Here is a 16,401-nt window from a genome sequence, read left to right on the forward strand (position 1 = left end):
TTTTGTCTAGTTCGCAAACAGAAGCATGAGTTAGAGTTTGTATTTCAATGACATTTTAAAATTTTTTTAATAGTTTTTTTTTTTTCACTGGCAATAAACAGTCCCTCGCGTGGAAGCACTTACGCAGGAAACATATTAGGATCCTGCATAGCAGGCGTAAGCTTGAATGGTTAACAAATACTTTCCAATATAAAGGTTGCATAGAAGTCATGCAGGCCCGTAGCAACGCTTTTCAAAGTAAACGGGGGAGCTTAAATAAGACAAGCAGAGAGAGAGAGAGAGAGAGAAAGAAAACTACCAAAACTGACCATGTCCAATTAAAAACGCTTAATTTAGCATCTATTTAGAGGGAATCTACCAACACTATATGAAATACCTCAAAGTTAACATTTTAATATCCTTACAGTAAAATTACATGTATTTACACGTTGAATTTTTTGATGACTTTTCAAAAGGGGCTAAAGTCTTGTACGTGATGATTTCCAACGGCTTCCTGCAAGTTAAGTCATATAAATAGGTCATTGAAAAGATTAAAGTGCCATTGAATTGAAAATGGTAAATGTTGATAACGTCCATCACACAAAAAAATCTGTTTCTAAATTTCAATGTATTTATCCAAAGAAATAGTCGCACATGAAAGCCATATACATATACATATACATACATACATACCCCCCCCCCCTTCTCCCGATTTCACCATTTTACACTCCTATTTTAACTACAATGCTAGACTGTGGTTTTATCGTCATTTTAAAAAAAATATTTGAAATTCGGTCAAATTTCATAGCACAACGAACTGAAATTTACACAGTTCTTCACATGTGAAATGTACTTGAGTGAAATATACTTGGGAAAGAAGTTCGGGCAAATGTCAACGAGTGTAGTAAGGGACCAATGACAGCGTTTCTTACAGTAATGAGGTGGGGCTTAATTTAAGTCATCTCATCGTTTGTCAACAACAATCTAAAGTTACTGATGTTATTAATTTCTTAACCAATGAGATTCTAGATCACCATTTGACTGGTAATTATCAAGCGTCTAGAATGTCACGCCCTACGAAAAGTCCAACGTTAACAGAGATTTGTACTATTTTCATTCACATTCACAAGCTGATTCAAGTAAATAAATATTGATTATGCATTACATAAAGTAAATTAAATTACTCATATAAAATGACAAAAATAACATCAATTGCTATGTTAAAATGTAATTTAATTGTCACGTTTAAATTCATATACTAGTATGTTATATATTTCTGTTAACTTTCCATTGGATTTTATTGTTTAATTTCTAAGTATTACCTGAGAATTCAACCTTGGATCATCCCATGTAGTTTGTTGAGTTTTATGGTCAATGAAATAGCTGTAAGAAAAAAAATCCATCAAGATATCATATTATGGATGTAGGACATTGAAGTAAATAAGAAAGGTTTTCGGACGGTTTTGAAGGGTATCTACTTCTAAACGTAAATCATTTAGTCTACCACAGATGTAGAGAACTCACTATGTTTTTTTCTTTGGTTCCCATCTGGCTTCCCAGCCCGGTGGCAGAGGTTCTCTATCATCATTCTTTGGCTAAAATATAAAAGAAAAATTAATTCAAACTATTGATTTCCTATACCTTTGTACCAAAATATTGTCCAATATTCGTCCTCTGAGAATTATGATATACCATTTTATTTTTCTCTAGTTTTCCCAGTTCTTGATTACATTATCTATGGTCATTAAAAAATACAAAAAGCAATTTTCTATATAATCCTAAATGTACCAGGGGTGATCAAAAAGTTCGCGAACTATATTTACAAAACCACAATTCAGCTCAGAATGAAATTTGGCACACATGTATATGGTCATTCACATGTTTATAAATTACAGATGTAACGTAATGTTTTGCTTCATGTTTGTGACGTCACAATATGAAAATGACGTCAATATGTATGATGATAGAAAACGGTTGACACGGTCGTACTACATCGTCGCAAGCCACGGGTTTTGGTTCCATTCTATTTCCATTCCAATAATAGTTTGTGGAAATAGAATGGACACAAAACCCTTGGCTTGCAACAACGGATCGAACTCGAGCAACAAACTGCCGTAAAGTTTAAAGTAGGCCCTATATCTTGGAAATATCTTGGAAATTCCTTCGCAGTAGCATATGGCAATTTGTACAAGGTTTTTGAAGACGAAAGACTTGCCAGAAATTCAATCATTAATTGGACTGATTGTTTAGTGAAGGAAGGGAGATGGTTATATATATTTCATACTTTATTTTTTCTTTTCTCTCTCTCTCTCTCTCTTTCATTTTGTGCCATATTTTGCATTGTATATATATATATATATATATATATATATATATATATATATATATATATATATATAGCACAAAGAAATTCACTTTTTATAAGGATACCCACTTCCGCCCCAGCCCGGGGTTGAACTCTCGACCTACGGAATCTGTCTCCTAGCAGTGCAGGAACAGCGCGCTAGACCGCTCGGCTATCTAGGCAAGTCAAAAAACTTGCTTTCGATGCCGATGGAATTCTCGCGGCGCTGTCCTACACTACACGGTCATTGAGAATGGAAGTGAGATACAGTTATTTGGACATTAGTTTTATTAGAGGATCGTTACCAATACACGTTGTAATGAAATAAAATTATATATATATATATATATATATATATATATATATATATATATATATATATATATATATATATATATATATATATATATATATATATATATATATATATATATATATATATATATAAAATGACTGTAATTAGTCGATAGACATAATGTTTTGAACATCAAATACTATCAAGGATTTTTTCAAATATATTTTTTAGTATAGATCTATGAAGATCAATGATAATTATAAAACAGCTTTGTTGCACTCCTGACTCCAGTAAAAGTTAAAACTATAGAACAAAAAATTCATAAGTGTTGGCAATATCAAGTGGTAACGAAATTGTGCAATATTTATAGCCCAATACATCATATTTAAAACACATGAAAGTATCTAAACTTGACTTAATATTTTGAATTGTTCCCTATTTATGTCAAAAAAACCTAAACTCAAATATATATTTAGAAGATAAAATATGATATATAAAATATTATATTTTCCTTCACAGGAAAAACACTGAGCAACTGAGGTCAACCAGAAACTTTCTACTCATCAATTTTTTCTTTATTTTAATTCAAGTTTGATCATCGTTGCACTCCTGACCAAGAGCATGGGAGTCTTTAAAGTAGAATTGTGAAGTAGAAATTACATCAGAACTTGTTTTGTTGTTTCAGTGAAGTTGAAGTGGAATTACTTGAATTTTATAACAATTTTTCAATGTGTTTACTTTTTACATTCACAAAAAAAGAAAAGAAAAGATAAAAACACATCTGAATTCATAAAATTGAAAAAGAGAAGGATTTTTTGATAATAAAATTGTCAATAATTTAGTACTAAATTATGCAAATAGATCATTATTGATTAAAAAATATTTCTTAGCATGGATAGAAGTCTTCTCATCATATAATTTTAATCTTTAAAAAAATGCCTTGCACTCCTGAGTCAGTCCTGACCATAGAAATACAGATCTGAAACACAGAGAGACTCTGTCATTGATAAATCTATTTAGAAAAAAAAATTATGTCTTTATTTTCCAAAATAAAAATCGGAGAATCATATACTGATAGAAGTTTTTTCGTGCTGGGAAGCAAAACATCAAATGTTGCACTCCTGACATTATTGGGTATGTACATATACTTGACTCTCATTAATGCTGCTTGTGATTTATATAACATTTTTTAGTTTTAAATTGTATATTAAAACAATCTAAGTTGGTCTCCTTAAGGACATAAGGCTATTTTAATTCACTTTACAGGGTCATTCAAACAAATGGAGCATGGATCATGCATGATAAAAATTTATTACTATGCTTAAATATTAAGCATCAATTAAATATCGTTAGAAATTTATATACTTTAATGTTTAATTACAGATATAAGATGTTGTAGGTTTCTGCCAACTTTCGATAGAATTTTATTGTTTTTATTTCTCAATATTACCTGAGATTTCAGTCTTGGGTCATTCCATGTTGTTTGTCGAGTTTTATGGTCCACGAAATAGCTGTAAAACAACAAGACAATTCATATCATGTTATACATAATAGGGGAAAATCCAGGGAAGAAAAATAGGTTAATTTTTGGACGGTTTTAGGATATCTACTAATCCTCTTATGTGTTCATGTTCTTCATCACCCTACAGCTATAGTCCTGCTGGACACGTTATTACTGGGGGCGTAAATATAGTTAATAATGATTTAATAATGAGGACCTTTAATCATTTATTTTAAAAAGGTAAAAATTTCGGGAACCCCGATCTTTCAACTGGCGTCATAATTTCATAAATCCGTGGAAGGTTACGCCAGGCGATGGCCACACATGAAAAAGAAGACCTTGACACTTTGTCAGAATGAATTAAAAGTATCAGCTGGATGTTGAAATCTCGCATTAAGCGACTGAGAGGCAATGTGAAAACCTTTTATTAATTTGTCTTCAATAATGCAGAAGTGAAAAAAATGAATTAGATTACACGAATAATATGTACTCGTCCCAGCTTACAAAACAGGTAACAACATTATCCTTGTTTGTAAGGCTCGTTTTTTAAATTGTATTTTAGAGAAACTTGGAATTAGCTCATAGTTCCCTTTCTAAGGATAAAATTCTTCAAATCATTTTAATATTCCCAATTCCAATAATTGATTTTGAATTACCCATTGCTATACTGGATTCCTAAACTACATAAACATTCTTATAGAGATACATGGCGGTTCCAGTAAATGTTCTACGAAGCCTCTTTACTCCTCATTAAAATATTAACAGCTGTGAAGGAGAAACTTCATAAGTACTGTACAACAATACATTGTATATTCGAAAAGTGATGTAAATCAGATGTAGATACTTTTCAAAACTTTAAGGGACTCTAAGGAAATTTGAAATCAAAAATTCTACCAAAATCAATAACATTAAAACGTACGACTTTTCAACACTTTATACAACCATTGGGGATAAAATAACGTAAAGTAAAATGATATAAAGACATCATAAACAGCTGCTTTTTCAGTAAAAATGGAACTCGTAAATTTACTTACCTTGTCATTGGTCATTTGCAAAATTATTTTGTAATATTCTGATTGTACACGCAAGTATTCTGAAGTTGATATTAAAAAATTGCTCGAGTATTAATTGACAAAAAAAGTCAAAATACCTTTGTAGTTTTTGGAGACCAAGTCTTTCAACAATCTTTCGGAATTCCCATCGGTATTAATTGTGCCCCGTTATTAGCAGACCTATTTTTGTTTTTATATGAGGTAGAATTTATTCAAAAACTTCTACATGAAAAGAAGAAGTATCTTGCTGTGGTCTTGAATTCACGTTTAGATATATAGACGACATTTTACCTATTAACAATATTCATTTTCATTCCTACGTTGATTCAATATATCTTTTTGAACTCGAAATAAAAGATACCACAGAGTCTGACACATCTGTTTCATATTTGGATATTTTACCAAAAAAGACGTCAATTGTAACCTTACGGCAAAACTTTGTGATAAATGTGATGGCTTTAACTTTTCTATAGTTATTTTCCCTTATTTATGTAGCAATATACCATTATCACCTGCATATGGAGTTTATGTTTCCCAGTTGATTCGACACCCAATGTCAAATAACTTGATGAAACAAGGATATCAACAATCTCGTATAAAGTCAACATTTGGCAAACGTTATGGTCGATACAATGACCTTGTCATTATTAAGTCGAATGTTGACTGACGTTTTTCATACAAATTTTTAGACCTTTATTTTCTCAATGATTTGTCTACGGATTTTTCCGTTTATCCGATCATGACACGCACAAGGCGGGTGTACCTGGTCGACAAGGGATACTTACTCCTCCATCGCACCTGATCCTACCTCTGATGTTTTTAGAGGTCATTGTTTGCTCTGCTACAAATACGTATGTATCGTTTTAAAGGACTTTGATTGCTGTTTGTTTTCTTCATATTTCTCTACTCCTAAATTTGTATGTCTTCTACAGATATAGAGAACTCACTATACTTTTTTCTTTGGGTGCCATCTGGCTTCCCAGCCCGATGGCAGAGGTTCAGTATCATCATTCTTTGGAAAATCCAAGTGTTTCCATTTCTGAAATATATTGAAGGAGAAGGTTTGGTTTCCTATCCAATAAGAAAGGAAAAATTTAGGTTTCCTATGCTTATCTCCGTTGTGGAATCTCTCTCTCTCTCTCTCTCATATATATATATATATATATATATATATATATATATATATATATATATATATATATATATATATATATATATATATATATATATATATATATATATATATATATTGTGAGGTATTGTCCACTAATATATTGCAGTTCTTTTGGTGTACACTACAGACCTTCCTAGCTACAGTTAAACATCCTAAATATTAGGACTTTGCAACTTTGACATCATACTCTCATAAAAATAATTGAATGCCATATTTGCTAGTAAGAAATGTTTTCGGTCCTCTCTGGGGAGCGTAAGTTTCTTTATGTGAAATCGCACAAATTTTGGTATTTGCATTGCACTTATGGTCGTAGCAATGAAGAATCCTCATCGTATCGTACCATCACCTACCGATACGGGACCTCAGTTTTTGGGTCTCACCTGAAAGACCCATGATTTCACCTCTTATGTCAGGTGGTTGGAGAAGAATCAGACACTACCTATTTTTAAAAGTCTTAGATTTAATGCGGTGCCGAGACGAGAGCCGAACATATTGAATACTAAATGAACGCCCTAGCACTAGACTACAGTGCAGAGTCCTTGAAACCCTTTGGTATCGAAAATGTTCCATGCTTGCAAGAGAGATATTGAAAAAAATGAGTTGTAAACTCGTTCAATGCATATACGTGTAAAACAAGCTAAAATGATCGATATTATATATTTTTTCTTCGCAGCAAAGATCTTTTACTGATACCATTTTTTATTGCAAGATTAACTAAATGTTCAATTTCCCCGGGGTCTGATGCAAACGAAATATGATTTTTTTTATCGATTACAAACATATTAATACTGAATATTGATACTGACATACATGTACTGACTGCATAATGTCTAAGGCTTTATTTGCACAGTAAATAAAGTATTATACAAATGATACATGCATAAAGTACTTCTTAGATATTGCTTCCGTACGCGAACTAATATACAGAACATTTTGCTAATAAAGAAAGAAATGAAATTATTAACATGTAAAGCTTGACTTAACGAGGTTGGATCCTGATATTTAAAGTCTTAAACTTTTTTTGTCAAGTATATTTTTAGTTTCTACATACATAGCTTAATTAAAAAGCAAAACCAAAAATGGGGGTCAATATGCTTCTTTTGGCGCTACAGAACATTTAATATGACCTTTTTGCACTGAAATTTGTGTCTTAATCAAAAATTACATCTTCGATGTTTTCCTTCCAATGATTTTATCCAAAAAAATCATGGGACAAAATAAATTATTAGTATATTTAATAAAAGACACTTTAAAATTGTGACTAAGAAAAAGTTTCAAATTGCTTCGCATAATCAATTATTTGACCTTTTTGCACTCAAAAATGTGATTTTTCTGGCATTATAAATTTAACAAGCAAGAAAATTATTTTAAAGTCTTAAACTTTTGCTGAATTTAGGCAGATTGATCAAAGTTATCTTATATATTCAGAAAAGAAAAGCAAAAGTGGGGGTCTATGATGTAAATTTTTAGATATTGCTAAAAAAGTATTAATTTTATGTTAAAATTGGCTAAATCTTTTCCTGGACTTTCAGAATATATTTACTATATTTGTCGCAATATAATGAAAGAATTCATGAGAAATAATTTAATAGATATTTCAGAACCAGCATAAAACATTTCACTGCAAACTGCAAAAAACAGCTCTGTGTGCAACCAGCATGGAAAAATAGGAATCTAAACTTAACAGTACTGTTTATATTTCAAAAGGGAAAAATTGATCATTTTCACCTAAAAAAAACCCTCCGCCACAAAATATAGTTCCTGGCTAAATCCTATCTGAATGGAATTTAATCGCGATTTTTTCATTGGATATAGTTTAATTTGCATTGTAGAATCCAGATTTAATATTTGAACTTAAAAATGATGCAGAATTTTACAAATTAAGGTCCAGACCAAAATCTGCCCAAAACCTCAGGATCGAACCTCCTTAAGGAGGGATTCTTCTCTTATATTTATCAAGAGGCCCATTAAAGATCTTAATGGTCACGTGAGTATACATGTGTAATACAAGTTTTTACAACACTGTAAAGGATCCATAGAAGTACAGTGAAACCTCTCTAATCCGACATGAACTGGGAGACAAATTTTGTGTTGGAATAAACAGTGCGTCATATTATACAGTGAAAAGAACATGGAGATTGGTAAAATAGGAATGAAACTAAGGGTGGGAATTCAAATTAAAGTGAAACAGATTGCACGGTGTCGGATTAAATAATTTTCACAGTCTTTGAACATTTAATGTGTGACACAGTACAGTTAAGATGCATCGGCGATTTTTTTAAATAAAAAAAATATGCTCTTTACAAGGATGGCCGATTCTTTTTATGACTTCACTGATATCGGACAAATGTAATGTGGTTCAAACTACATGTTGATGACGGTTAGATTTTTAGGTAACCTGAGCACCCAGGTGACGTATTGCTATCTGTTTTTGTCCGTCGTCGTCCGTCGCACGTTGTGTGTTAAGATTTGAAAAATTTCAGCTTCTTCTCTGAAACCGCTCAACCAATTTCAGCCAATTTTAACGTATGGCATGTATGGGTGAAGAGGAACCAAATTTTTGAATTTTATGGTCCCTGCAAATTTTTAGGGAATAGATGCTTCGCATATTTATTTTTTTTTTTTATTTTCACATTTGGTAAAGTAGTCATATAAATACATAATATGGACAAAAACAAATATTTGACTGTTTACTTATAGAAAAAAAATTATTTACTGATTTTTTCCTCAAATTTCTTCTTAGATTGGAAGCTTTCAAAATTGTAGTTTGTTTGGAAAATCGTATTGATTTGATATATTTTAAAACCTTAATTCCATTATCATATTTAAGTTACATTAGAAATTTTCTTTCTGTCTTGGATTATTTAAACATTTTAATTAAATTCATTGTTCTGTAGTAATTTTGAGAAGCAGAAAAAGACATATTTTCAAATTCCCCGTTCCGCAAAAAATATAGTCCCTGTAGATTTCAAAATCAGTTACCCATTTCTGTTTAATGCTGTACAATTATGAGGATGAAGGAAAACTATGATTTTTCAAATCTCTTACATCTAAATCTATAACACATATAAGCAAATATACTTTGAATATTTCATTTAGTCTGAAACCAGACAAGAATCCCTCCTTAAAATAATTCATTTTTTAACCTTAAAGTAGGGTGTAAAATAAAGTAATAATCATGCTTTAGTAGGAAAAAATTCTTCACCATATCCTGTTTTGGAGGGCCACGGGAACGATTGCTATATAGTTTTTTCTGCAAATATAAAGCACATTTATGTAAAATCCCATTCAGCATTAAAAAGCTCACTTTAGTTCTAGAGATATGAAAACTTTTGTAATTTAATAATATAACTATTTTCATTAACTTTCACATGCTCATTCAAACAAATTTATTAATTGATTATGCATAAATATTTACATAAAGTTAAAAAAAAATACTTATTAAATGGCATTGCATAGATTGCTATGTTTAAATATTAATTTACGAATTCAACTACATACAATGTATGGTATACAAATATGTTTCTGCTTACTCCGATTGGGTTTATTATTTTATTTCTAAATATTAACTGAGAATTTAACCTTGGATCATGCCATGTTGTTTGTCTAGTTTTATGGTCAACGAAATAGCTGTTAAACAAAAGCCAAGATATTATATCAGGGATAGGGGAAAAGTCATTCACTAAAAAATGTACTTGGACAGTTTTACGATATCTGCTTCTAAATGTATAATTTTATCTACTACAGATGTATAACAGAGAACTCACTATGCCTTTTTATTTGGGTCCCATGCGGCTTCCCAGCCTGGCGGCAGAGGCTCACGATCAACCATTTTGTAGATCAAATTGTTTCAATTTCTAAGATACTAGAGGAAAATTATTTATTTCGTACATTTTGGGGCCAAATAATTCTCATCCAATCAATCAAATTTTTGACATCTAAAATTTTTAAAAGCATTCTTAATATTGAAGAAGCTTTCCAGAACTTCAACAACTTGGCGCAAGGCTTCTGTCAGATAATTATCAAATTGCCATAAAACATCGATAGAAACTGATGTAAGCTACATTATACAGTACTGTCCTGTATATTTTTTTCTTAGATGAACTATATAATTATTCATTTTTCTCAAGGATCAGGAGGTTGTGAGTGACGTAGGTGATAGCTTTACACAATATACAGATTACAGTACAACAAGTCGTTGGTGTGATTTTTTTATTCGAATATATATATTTACCCGATTTGTACATACTGTACAATTAAAATAATTATGTTAAAATTAACGTGTTTGCATTGATACGCGAACAAACCTACTGAATCCTTTAGGCTTCACAGAATTTGATCAAGTGACATCAAAAAGGTCTTATTCTAAATTAAAATAAAACGTATATATAGTCCTGCATGGGTATTTGATCGTGATATTTGTATTCCTTATTAAATTTCAATATAAATTTTTAATTTAAATTGAATTTTTTACGTTAACATTATTGCTTCTGATTTGTCTCAATAAGTATCTTTACTTTTATCAGCTTTTCCCGTTTGTATGTCATAATTAAGTGACACTTTCCGAACTTCCGATAATACTTGTACATTTATTCTAACTATTACTAACATACTCAATTTGGGTCGACAACACACTGAAAAATTTTTATTAGATGTACTTTTGTTTTCTTCCTTGTGTTCAAATCTGCGTCATAGTTTCAAATTATCAAAAATATGGAAAGAAATTGTTACAACCAAACCACTATATTCACGTAGGATTTAAAATTAATTTCTATATTATAAGTAACCTTGTAAAAAAAAAAAATAATAAAGCCTCTCATTATGTTTATCTAGAATTCTATTTAGTGCAAAAATTATTCATTACTGGCAAATACATGTAAGTAATAAAACGATTGTACGAACTTATTTAACACTTGTAGCATATCGTAGAGAAGCGGAATTACAAGTCTAATTTTAATTAGTTTAATGAAAAATTAAAATTATAACAGGAAGGTCGGCCAAAATGATCAACAAGGAAGTACATATAATTCTAGTGGAAATTTAATCAGAATTAAGTCCTGATTGTTTAAGTATAATCGTGACATTTCACTTTTGATACTAGCTTAAATTATGTTTGTTAATATGATCTTAAATGTACCTATCTTACAAATATTTTTGATGGTTATAAAAAGAATATACTACACGCATGTACTCACCACAGTTTTCTACTATTTTGGAGTTGGCCCGTACGAAAAGAACTCTGTTTCACCATGAATCTACTTTCGGTTTCAACTATAACCCCACAAAAAAGTAAATCACCATGTCCGTCTGTCTATAGACATTTTTATGCCCCCGTATCGAAGATTCGGGGGTATATAGTTTTTGCCCTGTCTGTCCGTCTGTCTGTCTAGCTGTTTGTCTGTTTATCCGCAAAAACTTTAACATTGCCCCCTACTTTTGATTGATTTAAGCTATGGCTTTCATATCTCACATGTGTATTCCTTGTGACAAAGCCTTTCTTTGGGTACCACCATATTTGACCTTTTGACCTTAACCTTGGAGTTTGACCCAGTTTTGCAAAGTTTTACCCATCTTTAATCTGGCCATAACTTTTGTACAATTAATGCTAAGGCTTTCATACTTCACATATATAATTCTTGGGACAAGACCTTCTTTTGGATACCAACAACTTTGACCTTGGAGTTTGATCTTCTTTTGAAAAATTGTAACCTTGGCCATATCTTTTGAACAGTTGGTGCTAGGACTTTCATACTTCACATATGTAATCCTTGTGACAAGACCTTCCTTTGGATACCAACAACTTTGACCCTTTGACCTTGGAGTTTGACCTACTTTTGAAAAACTTTAACCTTGGTCATAACTTTTGAACGATTGGTGCTTCGGTTTTCGCATTTCACCTGCATATTTCTTGTGAGAAAGCCTTTCCTTGGGCACCATTAATTTTGACCATTTGACCTCGACCTTGATGTTTGACTTACTTTTAAAACTTTAACCTTTTTCATATCTATTCAATGATTGTTGCTAGGGCTGTCATATTTCACAGGTATATTCCTCGAGACAAGACCTTACTTTGGGTACCAACATATTTGATTTGCATTTGAGAAAGTTTAACCTTTGCTATAGTTGCCATACGGGGGCATGAGTGTTTCACAAACACATCTTGTTTCTCCTGAGATGATCTCTGAAATTAGTCATTATTTTTTAAAGACTTTGTAGATTAAAACTTGTGCACCTGGTATTTTCAGACTGATATATGTACATGTATGTCGAAATTTATTGTTATGACTCTCTATTTGAAAGATTTCATCGTTATAAATACGTGGCGGTCAGAGGGGTTCGATCGCCGGTGGCCAGTTAGCTCAGTTGATAGAGCTTCTGAGTGGGGATTCAGGGGCGTACGGGTTCGAAACCCAGTCTGATCCGTCGCATTTTTTCTAGTTCTTCTCCCGTAACATTTGGTGCCGTGCCTTGTCCTGGAAGTGACAGGCAAAAGCCCTGCCAGGGAAGAGCCTGGGTGTTGTCTTTGGGGCCAAAGACCTTTAAGGAGCGAGGAATGTGAGAATGTCAGAAGGGTTCGATCGTCGGTGGCCAGATAACTCAGTTGGTAGTGCATCTGACTGGAGATTCAGGGTGCCCGGGCTCTTATCCCGACCTTGTCCGTCGCATTTTTTTTTTACTCTCCCGTTACACATACACCCTCTTTGACAAGAATAAGGATGCAAAATTTTTATCTGGACATAACTTTGTAACCGAGAAACTTCAGAGGGTCATACCTAAAACAAAGTTAAAGTTGTAGCATTTGTCAAGAAACGTGCCGTTACACAGTACCAAGGACATTTTGATCAAGGTCACAAGGCAAAAACATGTCAAATTATTCTTCTAAACACATTAAAGAGACGATGATGACAACAGAGTGTGACTTACATGTAAGAGTATGTCCTGACCACAATCCGAGTAATTTGGTCAAGGTCACCGGTTTTAGAAGTATGACATTCTTGCCTTAGTCATAACTTTAATGTGGAAACGAATTTAAATTAAAGACGATGCTACCCACAAAGGAAGCTCACTGCTCAAAGGCCCTGAGTGCCGAGTATAGGTCTTAATTTGAAGCCCTTCACCGGCACACGGTGAAGACTCTATATGAGTGAAAAATTCTCGAATGGGACGTAAAACAACATACAATCAATCAAAGGAAGCTTATGCCTAAAAGGTATGTAACAACCCTGCACAATGGTCATTTGGATTTAAAGTGTAAAAATTTTGTCCATGACATAACTTTATAATGAAATACCTTCAAAAGGTCATGTGCTCTAGGAGTTGATTATGATAATATATCATTGGTATGACATGGTCCTGATCAGAGGTCATTAAGACAAAGTCAACATCACAAAGTTCAGAGAAGTATCTCAGAAATGTTAAATTCTGAAAGACAGAACTTTTGATTGCTGGAGTAGCTGTACATGTGGTCATAATTGTTGACAAGAGATTTAATAAATTAATTTATTACTTAGCTAAAAAATAGTCTATAATAAAAAAAAATCTACTAAAAGTCTATAGAATTTTAGCGCTCAATATCTTGGCGTTTTATTGAACGCTGAGTTTGCATTACTTATACGAGTGTGTCCCGAAACATTCCGATTACAAGCGTTCAATATCGACGGCCCGTTGTAAACTAAATATATCGTCTGGTCAACCGCTTGGGAACAATAATGAAAAGTAGGGGCATCTATAGGTAAGAAAGTCTATTTTCACGCAAAATTGAAATCATTAATTAATAATTTATAGTACTTATTAGTCTAATTAAAAACCTCAATAATTTAATCATTATGCTCGGTCATGGGAATGATGTGATATTGAACACTTACAGGAAAGACGTTGATATTGGACAGTTTTAATTTAAATACTGAAAAATTCTCATTACTTTTAGGTTAATTATTTAATTGAAATAATTAATATATAAATAAATGGAAAATGTTAAATAGCTATAGAATAAAGGAGTTATTGAACTTATATAGGTGAATATTGGCAATTGTTGGCTGTACATCTGCACTCGCAAGCTTGTGCATTTGTACAGCCAACTCGTGCCAATATTCACCAATATGTTATATTTAGAGTACGAGTTTCCTACTGTATCAGAGATACAGGGCGGGACTTAAGGCGAGAGCGATAGCTCGAGCCGGGCCCCGCCCTGTATCTCCGATACAGTAGGAAACGAGTATTCTAAATGACTTGTGACATGACCTTTCTTATGATCTCAATAATTTACATGTGTTTTTGGGTATATATCTCTCAACCAATCAGATGATTTTGCAGAAAGTTGATTTAGTACCCAATTTTTAGCAATCGCTGAAATGCCGAGTGAGGTGGACGTGTAGGTATCTATCAATTTAAATAATTATAATTATGAGATGCATTATATAATATTTTTCCCCAAAATTTAATTTATATTTGATTCCTTTCTATTTAGCTCTTGCTGACTTTTTTTTAAATGTAAGCTACGAATTTAGTGCAAAACATTTTGATACATAAGAATCATATATGGGAATGTATTTGAAGCAAAAATGTTTCGGGGAGCACTGTCGGGGAGGTTGTATTCTGAGAGAAATGTCCGACAATGTCATCGACCGGTCCATACATGCTCCAAATTGAAATAAACAAATGTAAGAAAGGGGGCATATTACCTTCATGTTTGAAAAAAGAATGTAGAGGAACCAAACTGAAAGGTAGATCCAGCACTCACTCACGCGCGTCGGTATCCCCCCTTTCGAGTTTTTTCTTTTTCTTTTTTTTGGCTTTCGTAAATTATGTTTGCTAAACTTGTACACACTTTTAATTTATCAACTCGAAACGATCACGCACATATAGTGTCAGGCCTGATTATGAATCTACCTCCCCCCCCCCCCCCCGAAACCCCCGATTTTCCAGTTAGGACATTTTTTTTCGAAAAAAAAAACATTTGTGTACTGCCCCCACTCTCTCCTTCCTAAAATCTTTGAATCCGCCACTGGTAACTTTACGTTGTAAAATTTTATTCTTAATTCATCTCAAATTTTGAATAAATACTAACAGCGCTATCTTACGATTTGATTGATTCTTATGTCTATATCATTTACGATACGGATTCAGTTTTCCGTCATCGCTAAAAATAAATCATACTGTATCGTTGATATTTTGCAGATACAGTACAGTTTCTGCTGATTTGCATAAGAAACGCCTACTAAAAGTGTTCTGTATCGCATGGTGTGATAAAGATCTGTTTAAATTTTATTCCAAAAGAAATATTGGTGGATTTCGCTGTAAAGATTGAATATATCTTTTAACCTATGCGTGTATAGCTTTACATATACGTGTACGGACCCCCACCCCAGAACTTTTTTATAATTTTAAAAATTGTATAGAAAAGTAATCAAAAAAGAATGCCCCCCCCCCCCCGTTGGACTCTTCGTAGGTTGTCAAATATAATAGTATGAAGGAAAGTAAATTTTGGATTCTTCCGATCTTTTCTTGTTAGTTTGTAAATAAAAGCTATCGATGGGTCGTATTTTAGCTGACATATTCCATACCAGTTTAGTCTCATTTTTATAATAAGTTTAACTACAGAGTACTCCTTATACCTGATCAATACATAACGCTCGCGTCAGGATTCTTACTCCTCCAAGGCACCTGATTCCACCTCTGCTATCTACAGAGGTCCATGTTTTTGCCCTGCTCATGATTCGTTTTGTTTACTGGATTCATGTTTGTTTGTTGTTTAACATCCTCCTCAATTATTTTTTACACATATGGAGACGCTGCCACTTTTCGGTGGAGGACTGCAATTTTAAACCTGGAATCGGCACTTAGGGCCATTGAGCAGTGAGGGATCTTTTTCGTTCCAACACATACTGGACACGGGATCTCGGTTTATACGTTCTCATCCGAAGGACCATACGTTCTCATCCGAAGGACCGGTCTCCACGTCCCGCAATGGGATTCGAACCTGCGATGTAAGGATCAACTCCTTACTCGGCGACTCTAGAGCAAACGCTCTAATCACTGCGACACGCGGGCGACTGA

The 16,401-nt window shown here is 32.8% G+C and overlaps 2 protein-coding genes across 3 annotated transcripts in view; both read right to left on the minus strand.

Moving 5' to 3' along the window:
• LOC133191938 (heat shock 70 kDa protein 12A-like) overlaps positions 1–6,208 on the minus strand; it is a 206,647-nt gene extending 200,439 nt beyond the window's left edge. For both annotated transcript variants that reach the window (XM_061327708.1, XM_061327707.1), the window contains exons 1-4: positions 6,119–6,208; positions 4,069–4,129; positions 1,504–1,574; positions 1,302–1,362 (exon numbers count right to left, since the gene is read on the minus strand). The gene's annotated coding sequence lies outside the window, so the exon portion shown is untranslated. The remainder of the gene's footprint in view (positions 1–1,301; positions 1,363–1,503; positions 1,575–4,068; positions 4,130–6,118) is intronic.
• The window catches only part of LOC133191939 (heat shock 70 kDa protein 12A-like), a 67,859-nt gene that overhangs the window by 19,439 nt on the left and 32,019 nt on the right, over positions 1–16,401 (minus strand). The window lies entirely within an intron of this gene.

The sequence above is a fragment of the Saccostrea echinata genome, unplaced genomic scaffold, assembly GCF_033153115.1.
Source record: "Saccostrea echinata isolate AGI-Se365-2 ecotype Australia unplaced genomic scaffold, CSIRO_AGI_Sech_v1 ptg000025l, whole genome shotgun sequence".
Lineage (NCBI taxonomy): Eukaryota > Metazoa > Mollusca > Bivalvia > Ostreida > Ostreidae > Saccostrea > Saccostrea echinata.